This window comes from Coturnix japonica, chromosome 2, assembly GCF_054131305.1.
Source record: "Coturnix japonica strain WE chromosome 2, WE-NBRP24, whole genome shotgun sequence".
Taxonomy (NCBI): Eukaryota; Metazoa; Chordata; class Aves; order Galliformes; family Phasianidae; genus Coturnix; species Coturnix japonica.
In genome coordinates, this window is record NC_140664.1 from 138,308,250 (window position 1) to 138,320,930 (window position 12,681).

Here is a 12,681-nt window from a genome sequence, read left to right on the forward strand (position 1 = left end):
GTGTCTGAACTCCTGGTTACTTTCTAAGGAGTCTTCATTTTTAATTAATTTTGGCTTTCAGTTGCTATGTTTCTGACAGGTTTCTTTTTCTTTACTTCTCATTATAAAAACAAAACAAAACAGAAAAAACAACTGAAACATTGTAATTTTTAGATATTATGGGGATGCTTTCTAAAGAAAAGAATTAAAGCAGATAGCAACTTGAACCACAAAAAAGCATTTTAACTGAAAAGTACATATATGCATTAATTAAATATCTAGGGAATCCACATGAATAATTTTACAGAAGGAGAATTACTGTTTCAAACAGCAGTAGAAAAACAGGTGAGAAAACTCCTTTATCCTTCAGATGGTTATCAGGACTTTTGTCAATAAATTTGGGTTTTAAAATGAGTTTTGAAAGTGAATTTTGAATCAAGTTATCAAGTCCAAGAGCCTCCATTGGGAGTTGAGCAATTCATAGAAAACAGAGTTCAGAATAGCACACAGTGCTCAGAAATAGTTCCTGTAATGGAGGAAGTTAAGTCTGTACAGTGGAGGAGGGAAAGAAAGATTAACAACACATTAACATCAGACTTACATCAACTTTACATCAGTCTTCCCCTCACTTTGGGAGGAAATGAAGTTGAACTGATAAGGGTCAGCTGAAGAGACACTGATAAGAACAAACAGACTAAGACTTGCTATTAGAACAAGAGCAGGAAAATAGGAGAGGGAGAACAGAAAGAAATCTCAGTAAAGAACAGTAACATTGGGAAAGAGGTGAAGAGGAAAATGGAAAACATGAAGACTGTGATGAGAAGAAAAAGACAGCAGGAACTTGAGGCCTTTAATGGAGTATAATGCATATACTTCTCACTCAGGAAGTGGTAGCTGGGAAACTGGCAGACCAATGCTTCCTGTTGCTCTTGATATCTAAAACATGCCATGGTACCATCACTGTACATGGCTGTGTTATTCAAATAAGATGGGAGTAATTAACCATCGGTAGTATAAGTGTGCGTTTACACGGAACGTAAGGCAACATAATAATCATAGTAATTACTAGATGATCAGGTTGAGTAGAAAATGGTGGAATTTAAAAGTCAGTAAAGGACAAAGTTTCAATATATTAAAAATGAGATTAAAATGGATGGTCAATGTTTTCTTAAAATAGTAGGGAAAAAGGAATTTAGAAAAGCAGCAATGATTTGAAAGGATCAAGCAGTATTTGTTTTAGAAGAGACAGTGGGTATTTTTGGATGTATTACAATTTTTTCTACCTTTAATCGAAAAAGGAAAAAAATTAGTCAGATTATAAATAAATAAATACTTTTGCTTCAATTAAGAAAATTCCTGAATCGTGTCCATTCCCTACTTGCAAAAGAAATTATTATTAAAAAATAATAAAGAAAAAAAGTCCAGAAAGGTTTGAAATCTAATGTTGTGAAGCTGTTCTAAGCAGTGTGAAATTTTATACTATTAGACCTCTTAACCTCATCATTCAAATCAAACATATTCCTTCCTCTGGAAAGAAAACAATTATAATAATTGGAATATTCATGGGAGAGTCACCAAACAATGCAGTGCATATAATTCTGTGATTAGCAGATTAATATATTAATCATTGCAAAAGCAATGGCAACCAGTTGAGATGGATATCCAGACATTATAATGCTGTGGAGCAATGTTTTTTACTTCTGTGGCTCTTTCCTGAAAAACAGAAATAATGTGGGAGGGGGGAAGGGACATATTTTGTCTGATTTTATTACTATTAAACACACACATACATACACACACACGATGTTTCTACACAGATTTGTAAATGCATTAATCTTGCACACGAAAGCTCTAAGCACATTTTCTTGTGTCCTCTGTACACAAAGAAACTTTTTTCTCCAAAAAGGGAATTTCTGTGGATGTCATTTTAGGGACAAAACTGATTTCAGTATTTAATCCAGAATATCAGTGTTTGTTTTCCATAAGGATCCTTGAGTTTTCATACTCATTAGGGGAACTTGCTCAGATTAGCAAGACAAAATGAGCAGCAGTGATTGTGTGGGTGGGGATGGCTGTCTTATCCAAGAAATCTCTGGCCTTTTTCTTTAGTCTCACACATGAAGAAAAACAAGCTGATCAGGAAATGAACATAAGTAAATGTTCATTCGGATGGCATTGTTGTTTTTGTACTGTACTCTGTCTGAAGGCTCCATCTCCAGATACGAAATCAACCTGAAAAAAAACAACACAAAAAAACTACCACGGAGTGTCTGCAATTCTGAGAGGGTTAAGTAGGGTTTATATGTGCATGTAATTTAAGAAGGTGAAAAGTCACGCATTACATCAGAGAACCAGCAAAGGCGAGGACTTCATTTTCTACAAGAAGTGGTTATACAAAAAGGTTGAAATCCTCTCAACTGAGATGATCAAATAAATAGGCTTGTGAAGGCAGGATGTGGCCTTCCCAAGGTCAAGTAGACAACGTTTCAGCTATTGTTTTCCACTCACCTTGCAGTGACACCAGAATTCTCCATTCAACAACTGATTAAACATCCAGTTCATCATCTCGTTGGGCTTCCCATCTCTTCAGTTGTTCAGGTGTAAGGCTGTGCTTTGCACTGGTTGATAGCAACCTGCTGGGTACACTTCCTTTGGGCACCCATTTCATCCAATTTTTATTCATTTCACAATTTGGGGTGTCTGATGTTATTTTTGAATGGGCTGAATAAAACATCAACAGCTCACGAACAAAATTAAACATGAGTCTTACATTTTAAAAAATACAAGTATTTTTAACACAACTGAGATGATTTATCACCCTTTTCAGAGAGGAAGTATTATACAGAAACAATAATTATCCTGGGGAAAGATTCAATCTATGGATGCTTTCTGCTGCCAGTTTATATTTTGCTTTCAGTATTTATCCACACTATCCACAGCAACAAAACTGGCTTTTTTTATTTCTAAGTAGGAAAAAGTAGAGAATAGTATGGAAAGCTCATCCCTAGATGAGCTTTATATAAATGAGACCATCATTTATATACTGTTTCTTAAAACAAAGTTGTCTCTAGCCCACCATGGACTAGGGGGGGGGGAGGAATTTAAGGGGATAAATTGGAAGATATCATAGACCTAATTAATCTGAACCAAATTTTGAAGCTATTTCTGCAAGTGGGTGGAAACCACCTTGGAAGCCAACAGCAGGCAAGTTACGAACACACATTTAAATACCACTGTCAGCAGCAGAATTCTCCAACCAGAATGTGAAATCATCAAGGAATTCAGGAACTTCAGTTTCTCTCACATCTGCTAAATGCCTGAAAGTTTGTTAATTGATGGATGTAAACCAGGTTCAGACAAAGAAGCAAATAGTGAGCTACTGAGGACTGGGAATGCCTTTCTAGTAGAACTTCATTATCACATCCAAGTCATTTTTTTCACTTATCTTCTCAGGGGCAGGGGGCGGGGGGAAGACATTAGGAAGATAAGTATGGAAACATTCAAGCTGCACTGTGTCATTTTTTTTTCCAATGCTCAAGAAAAAGAGAATTTTTTTTAGGAATACTTTTGTTTGACAGTGTTATCCTTGCTTTACCTATTTTCACAAGGTGAGTGAGATCAGGATGTAAAATTTTTATTACAGAATCATAAAACAATCATAGAATGGCCTGGGTTTCAAAGGACCACAATGATCATCTCATTGCTATGAGCAGGGTCACCAACCAGCAGCCCAGGCTGCCCAGAGCCACATCCAGCCTGGCCTTGAATGCCTGCAGGGATGGGGCATCCACAGCCTCCTTGGGCAGCCTGTTCCAGTGCATCACCACCCTCTGGGGGAAAAACTTCCTCCTAAGATCTAACCTAAACCTCCCCTGTCTCAGTTTAAAACCATTCCCCCCTGTAAACTGCCAATCCTGCTCCTGTTTATACACTTCCTTCAAGTATTGGAAGGCCACAATGAGGTCACCACGGAGCCTTCTCCACACTTGTTTACAAGCCCAATTCCCTAAACCTTTCTTCATAGGAGAGGTGCTCCAGCCCTCTGATCATCATTTTTATCATCATCATAAGGAATTGGATATCAGTGCTTCAGACACCAGATCTATTGCTCTATATTCCAACTGATGTGTGCCTTCAAGGCATGGTCTACACCACTTCTTTCACATGCATCAGGACGGGAAAGTTCACAACACCACCCAGTACCTCCATTTTTACCTGTAATATCTCCTCACACAAATCAGACAATTTGGACAGTGGTTTCAAAACAGATTAGTGTCCTCAGGTCCTTGTACCAGGTTTGTATCCATGCACAGAAATGTAATGAGCCTTTCCTCCAAACCCTTTGAAAGCCCTGCTTAATGGAAGAAGATCTTCCTACCCAGTGCTGTGTGCCCAAGATGTATGTAGAACTAAGGCTGCTTTTGAGGCAGTAACAATACCTAAGCAGCACCGAGTGTGCTGAGTTATGCCACATAGAGGCAGCCTTTCTCCCAGTTTCAGAAGAAGGTACCAAGGTACAAGAGATGTAAATATCTCAAAAACCAAAGAGGGCCCATCACTTATTCAGAAATTCAGCAATCATGGCTGCAAATGTTCAGCACCGTATCTTGGAATACAGAATTTGTCTCTTGTCCTCTTGTCACTGCAGAAAACACAGAAGAGGCCACAGGACAAGAGAAAAATGGTAGATTATTTGAAAATTTATACATCCCTCAAATGTTTTGTTGAACACAATCATCTTGTTTCTGTGCTTATATGACAGTGCTTAAAGCTATCTGCTACTACAAGAAATGAAAAAAAGATTGCATAGCTTTCCAAACATTGAATTAGCAATAGCAAATACAGGCAATGACACCTGAATCCCTTGCACCTTCTTGTATGTATATATATATATGTATAAAGCCTCCAAACTTTCTGACACTCAATTACTTTGAGAGTAGTAAGTCATAAGTTTGTTGACTTTTGTTCTCTTCAATGCTGGCTGCTGTTTTACTCCAGTATGGGAAGTATAAGATAACATCCAGACTGTCAGCATGCTGTCAGACCAGATCAGAGGAGCTTACATCATACAAATTTGCTATTACACCTCAAAAGCTGCATCTGCTACTGCAGTCATCTAAGGATTTAGAGAGATAATTCTCCTGCTCATTCACAAATCCCTGGCAGACACAACGATCAGAAGAATCCTTCAAGGTTTGGGAAATGGATACAGAATTGTCGTACTGTAGCCTCAAAGCAGCAGCAGATTAGCCCTTTGGGCTGTATATTTTCATTAAGGATGATGCCAAAGTCTCCCTCTCTATCAAGAGCAAACAGCAGAATTGTGCTTCCGATTACATGATGCCTCTGAGGGCAGACCAAGTAACACTACGTATCTGCCTCCAAATGAATCCCTTCTAATACTTACCATATGCTCAGTGATCTCCAGAGCGTTTAAGACTGCATGCAAAACACAAAAAGAATACTTTGCACAAACATTCTCATGCCATAAGAGTACAAGGCCCAGGAGCAGTCTGCTTTATTGACAGAAATATGAACAGTGCCGCAGCTTTTTGTACATAAATTAACACACATTGTTATGGGTTCTTACACTTCATGTGACCATTAAAAATAACTGAATATGCCCAGCTTGGAAATGAAGATGGTTGGAATGCAGAAAGAATGCTTTTGCTTTAATTAATACTTACCTTAACATTTCTGCCATTAAGTATTTTACTATTCTGACTGAAGCTGCAAATGTCACCATCTTTGTAATACCTGGATAGTAAATAAAATTCAGATAACTGGAACACTTATCTGAAAGATGATGTATTTGCCTTTTATTTTGATTGTCAAAACTACTTTTAAGTGTCATTAGTTGGAATAAAGAATCATCCTGATCACCAAAGTTGAAAAACGTCAGAGGCTTATTCAAACCCTACACCTACCTATTAGCATATAAATAGGCAAGTCTCATTGACAGAAATCGCCCCCAAGGCTCAGGTTCCCTCTTTCTCCAGCATCCTCCATTCACTTCTCCAAGCACTACAGCTCAGAGTGATTTATTTACAGAAGTCAGTCCTAAAAAACATCTCTGATGATCTTTATTCCAAAAAGCCATAAGTCAAAGGTAGTGAACAATAAAATATTAGTTTAACAAAACACTTAAGTAAAGGCTGTAGGCTCAAGGACTGTGTTTGAAGGACAGTGTTCCTTTTGGTCAGCCATCCCCTTCAAAGAGGAGGAGAGGGAGAGTGCTTGGCAATCCCAGCCATATACTCCAGTTTCTCAATAACCTGTCCTGGATACACAAAAATCCCACAGACAAAAAGAAAATGCATCTTAACACATGCAGAAGCTCTGAAAGCCAGGAGGCTAACACTGATTTAAAGAAAACAAAAGGGATCAATTAATGACAAATCAAGAATTTACTGATAACTACATAAAAGTTTGCTGTGACTCAGGACAATTCCCACTTACCAGAACTGAAAGTGGTGCAGGTTGGCAAATAATAAGTATGATTTTAAATGTGGATGGATTACAGAAAGAAAACAAGGGTCCTTCAGATTCTTAGCTTCCAAGTTAACTCACTTTCTTGCGTTGAACAGAATCAGTGCCCCAGCTTGCACTCAATACAGCAACATAAGTGCAGATAGGATTATCTGTGCAGATCCTAACAGGCACCACAATGCCTTGTGGGATCCCTTGAGCATTTGTGGGAGAAAAGGATGAGCTGGCAAACAGATGATAGGTATTCAAAATACATTAAAAATCCAACCATACTTTGTAATTCAAATACTTCAACTAGAAAGGAAAAGCCTTGACAATCCTGTCATAAATATTCACAAGCCTATTTGCATCTAGAAAGTAAATATACTCGAAGTCAGAACTCCTGAAATCTAAGTGGTAAAAGGTTCCTAATGTGCCCCTGTTAAGAAGAAAGGTGGCCAATATGAAAGCAGGAAAACTGTTATTTGCCTTGGGGGAATAGTTAAATATGTTAATAATATTAGATACTTCTTTTCTCTTCCTGTAATAAGGCATTATATTCTAACCCATATTATCATCCAATTAAATTAAATTTGCATACAATTTGAATAATCACAAGCACTGAAAAGCATACAACCCATTACAGTTACCCACTTAGCACTGACATTTAATTACCAAGTGTCCTATCGCACAAAAGCCAGGTCAGCAAATGCCCACTCCATGAAGTTAAGGAATATAAAACCTTTCCACTACATTTTTAATCACAGTTCTGCCATATCACAATAGCTCAAAACATTCCTTATTCTTTTACTTTTTATCTCCTCCTCAATGAGAAAACCCCAACGCCTCTCCAGGTAACTGTGCGAGTCTTCTGTCACCCTCATAACATAGAAATGCTTCCTGATGGGCAGAGAGAACCTCCTGTATTCTAGTTTGAGCCTGTCAAGAAGGAGCCTTTTCTACTCAGTCTGTCTTGATCTTGAAGCTGAAGCAGTAAACACAACTATATCAGACTAGCTGGCTGTTCAGAAGTGCAGTTTGACTTGCAGACATCAGTAATGCCATAACAAGATTAGGACCATGGAGAGGGCTTGAGTGAAATAAGCTGCAAACAGTCTTGCTGAAGACTTGGAATCTGCTTGATTATCACTTTCTTATAAAATGGTGTTGAGAAACCTTATATTGCAGCTACCAGTTGCAGAATAATCTGCTCAGTTTCCATGGAAAGGAAATAAATTTGAGCACACTAAAAGGTAGCCTCTTAAATCTGTTTTTTTGTTTTCAGTGACATAACCAATGTTGAAACTCAAAAGCATCATTTCAGCATCTCTTGTAAGAATCAGGCCATATCTGATCAGTAACTGCTTCCTTCTGGTGAAAAGCCACAGCATAGTGCCCATTTTTCAGACTGTTACGAGCTGAGCCTCACCTTGCTATCAGGCCAAGAAAGTGTAAATAGTTGCAGCTCTGTAATTGACAAAAGTGTCTTTTTACCTCCCTTTAGAGTCCTTCCCATACACAGCTGAGGTGTGTTGGCTTACCTGAGATACTCTGAAGCAAGAAATTAAGCCAGATCTTATGAAATGCTCTCTGAAAATGGAGGGAGTGTTGAGTTGTTTTGAGGTTCTTTTATCTTCAGAGAAAGCATTAAGTAATTTTTTTTATTATTATTGTGGATTGAACATTTGATACAAGATCAAAGACTGAGTTGGAATCAAAAAAGCAACTTGCTCCCATAGCTTTCTGCTCTCCACAACAAAGTAACCTTGGCCTGAACGTAAGTAGGTGACACTCGTTTTCTATTTTCGTGGTAATGACATGAAGCGGGAAAAGAAAGTAGAGTAACTGAATGTTCATTATTTTATTCTCTGAATGGGAAGCTGGTGTAAAATTCAGGTTCTCAGCTTAGTGTTTTGTGCTTCAACTCAAAGTCATTACACCTTCCTAATGAAGACCAGCATTATATTGCACTCAATTTTGCAAAAGTGATGGTTTTCAGTAACCAAGTAGATTTAATTCCAACAGACTTCTGCATCCCTACTGCCTGGAATGGACATAAACAAGTACCTGTCCATTCTGGCTCTCCAGAGTCAGTAAGTAAGTCTCTTGTAAGTACCTGTAGACAAAATTCTTTTCTTTCTAATTCCCAATTAAAAAATAGCAAATCTACTGTCAAAAGTCTTCCACTTGTATTGAAAATGAGTTATCTCTCTCATTTTCCCCAGTTTCACCCACTCACCAGTGCTCATTCTCAATCTGCTATATTTTTTCTAGTCACAATCACTTTGCTGGGACATAGTTTAATTTTTTTCTGTGATGCGGAGCAGGTTTGCGATCCACGGTTAAAGTTCACAGGTGCTGTAATAATAGATAGAGAAAAAACAAAAACCATGCATTGTTGGTGCATGAATCAACCAGTATGTGTTCTCACAGTGATATTTTGCATGCAAAGTAAAAAGCTGAGCACAAAAAGCATCCAAATTAACAATGTCAACAGCAAGCTAGTACTTGTATTGGATCCAAAGCCTTAATATGTTTGACTTTGAAATGGCTAAGTTCATCCTCTAACTATCAAAGCTTGCAGCAGACCCTGGGAACATATTGTAAATTTACTGTTCTGACAGATGATTGTGAAGATGAGGAAATGATCCAGAAAAGTGGCATTGATTTTGAAGAGCAGAGGAATTTGCCAGTCACTGCTTGTTGCTAAGCTGCAAAAAAAATCCTCCATCAGCTCTCAGCATGTCACTCAAGTATCAGTGGGACATGGTATTTACAGTGTTTGTGTAAAGCCCCAGGAATGGTTTAGACTACATCCTTCCACTTCAAGCAGTTTGGATGAGATCTTAAATATCAGGATCCTCTTCACTTGCTTTCGCAAAATGAGCCGCGTGATCTTTTCCTTTGGGAAATTTACGCTCTGAATCTGTGGACTATGATCCATTTATACAAATGCAGGGGAGAGATTGTGCAGAAAGGGAAAGCAGCATGACCTGAGCAATTCTGTTATGTACCCTGCAAGCTGGTGGCTTTTCAGATCACGAATAAATAGATCATGAAGTAGGAGGCATTACTTTCAGTGCAGCTTTCATCTCTACAAAAAAAAAAGTGCCTGAGGACAATGAGAAATCTAGTGATAAAAAACAAGTGGTAAACCCACAGGTAGTAGCTGTTTCTTTTGACATAGACTATCTCTGGACTTTATGCAAACACATAATCTCATTGTTATCTATAATACGTACTCTTCATCACTGCAAATAGCTTGCAGTAGCAATTTAAAGCATTAAGCTCTGAGCACTGAAATTAAGGCTTCCCTGCACACCTTTTTCCCTTCCCCCTCTTTACATCTCTAACCCTGAGGTTTACAACTCAACAACTTTCCACAGGCATCAGAACATTTGTCAATGATTTAAAGAGTGGAAAACAGAGGTACAAAATTTTCAAAAAATTCATTTGTTATCCTACAACACATCAGAGATAGAGCAAATTATGAGATGCTAGAACATTATTTTCAGGAGCCCTGTCTTGCAGTCAAGAACCCTTTCCTTCCTGCTTTCCTTCTAAGGTTTCTTTTTTTCTGTTTCATTTCAATTGCTGTCAGGTTTGGGAGAGTTAAAAACACTCCTTTTTAGGAACTAGTACTAATAGTTTTCTACCTAATGTCCCCTGTAACAGGAAGGAATCTGTACTCTATGCCCCCTTTTTTAAGCAATATGGAGGAAGGGAACACATGCTTCGAACAATGTTATAGATGTGGTTTGCTTTCTGGCTAGTCTGCATCTCTTTTGTAGCAGAGAATACACCTTCAAAGGGAGTCAAGAGTTCTAAAACCCAAAATATAGCACTCCATCATGGCAATAGCAGGGCAGTTCAAGTTCTGAAGGCAGGATTATGTATCAGCGTGGAAGATAAAAGGGTTCCTTTTCCTTCATAAGAGGATAAAACCAAGCCACCTAAAGAAAGAAGATGACAAGCCCAGAGCAAATATTGTGCATGACTAACAGAGATTTCAAATAAACTCTTTCCCCAAGGCACCTTGTGCCTCTGCAAAAGGCATTCTGCCATACATCTGAGATACGAGCCAGAGTGGATGGCAGAGTTTTCACAGAGGGACACTGGGTGATGCCTACAATTGGCTCACTCCCATCACTTCCAGTTGGATGGTCTTGTCTTTGTCTGCCACTGGTCTGTACGACTCCAGTGCAGGGGCAAAGCAGGAAGGAAAGGTAATGAGACAAGTCAAATCTTCCCACCAAGCTTGTTAATAAAAGCTTCCTGAATCAAAAGTGAAAGCTTTGGTTCCACTTGAAACAAGGAATGGAAGAGGGGTTGAACACATCCATTCTTTTGTGGTGCCGTTCTGAGAACCTGCATGGTCCACACATCAACAGAACTGAATGGAAAGGGTGTAGGAACCAGATGCTGTGATATTTTTGGATGCAGTCATGGATCAGTCCACAGTGCTTAGCAGCTACTGTCCAAAGCACATTTCTGAGGCAACAGAACACCCATCAGGCACATGTTTACTGGCTTTCTACCAAGTCCTGTGCAGTGCATAAAACAAGAGCTTTTCTAAAATTGGTCTGGCTGGTTTGATTTTCTTTGTTTAAATCCTCTTACCAAAGTTCACACTAAATGACATTCTCACTGCAGAACCAAAGAGCCTGCAAGTAAAACCATTTAATGATACAGGAGGTTGATTTCCCTGTTTTGTTCAGTGGTTGGTTTTATTTTTCATGAAATTATTATTACCTGCTTATTTTCCTTTAGTCATTCTGGATTTTTCAAGATCTTTTATTTTTTAGGTAGGAATAACGTTTCTGCTGTAATTTTTCTTACGTTCTTTGAGACGAATGAAGCAAAGAGGCCACGTTGTGTCTCTTGTTTCATTCATGGGGAATCAGAAAATTCACCTATGGGATTAGTAGCTTTCTTGGTAACCCAGAAGGTACATGGAGGTACTAAGAGCAGTTTTTCACTTGACTTTTGCATCGTGCACAATCTACAGGGTCCCACGGAGATGGAAGATGAGAGAGCACACCCTGACTTTAGTAAGAAGGATCAAGAATTTATATCTGAGTGTTAAGTGATAGCAGCCTGAAAGCAAGGGGGAAAAAAGAGTGAAAGATTGAAGGGAACCAGTTCTTGATATCCCAGTATATACTGAGTGTTTCCATGCAGTATCATTATACTGCAGAAGTTATGATCTCTTGTCACACGCTGAACCAATCAGAAAAGCAGAGTTTTGTGAATAACCTGCCCAGTTTATCTAGTTACCAGTTACACCATCTCACAGCAAACATCCACCAAAAGAAATATTTAGTAATCTGGCTTTCCAGACTTCAGATGGTATTGACTTTTGTCCTCTAAAATCTCGTATTACCAGAAGATAAACTTTTTAACCTGAAGTTTCTTTTTTATTTTTATTTTACACACACTGGCTTTGTAAAATTCCTGTTAAACATCCATCCACTGGATGAAGGTTTAGATAGTATCAGGGCCTCACTGCCCTCTGAGTAAAGAACTTCCTCCTAATATCTAACCTACATTTCCCCTCTTTTAGTTTAAAGCTGTTCTTGTTTGTCCTATCACTTTTTGCCCATACTAAGTCTGTCTTTCTCCTGTTTGCAAGCTTCTTTTAAGTACTGGAAGGCCACAGTGATGTCTCCCCATGTATGGGGACTTTGGCCTCTGCATCACTTGTTACACTCTCAGCTCTGCTGAAACTAAAACAAATTTCTTACTAAAATTCTCACTAAACCACGATTATAAAGACCATCCTTTCATCCCAGAAATGGTTTTCAGATTTAAGGTTAAATGATCTAATGGACAAGCTGGACCATGGCTGGTGAAGATGAGTGTGGGAACAGGGCTGATGCAGTGGGGAAGACTTTCCTGACTGCTTGTACTGAGATATTATGCCAGCTACTCTGTGCTGTCTGAACAAAGAACAGATTTATTGGTGGCTGAAGAGGGTTTAAGAAGTCTCTAGAACCCTTTGACCCCAACCCATGCAACCATATTACAGTGACAGTGGTGTAGTGCACAGCCCTTAGCAATTTAGGTCAAATCTGCTATGAATCATGTTTCTTCCTCTCCTTGAAGAGGAGTGGTGCTTGAGATATGAGTGTATGAAATCCTATAAAATATCCCACAGCTGCCCTAAGGGAGGCTAAAGTTCAGAAAGTAATTACCTCAGTCAGCACACTGAAGGCAAACAAAATGCTTACTCCT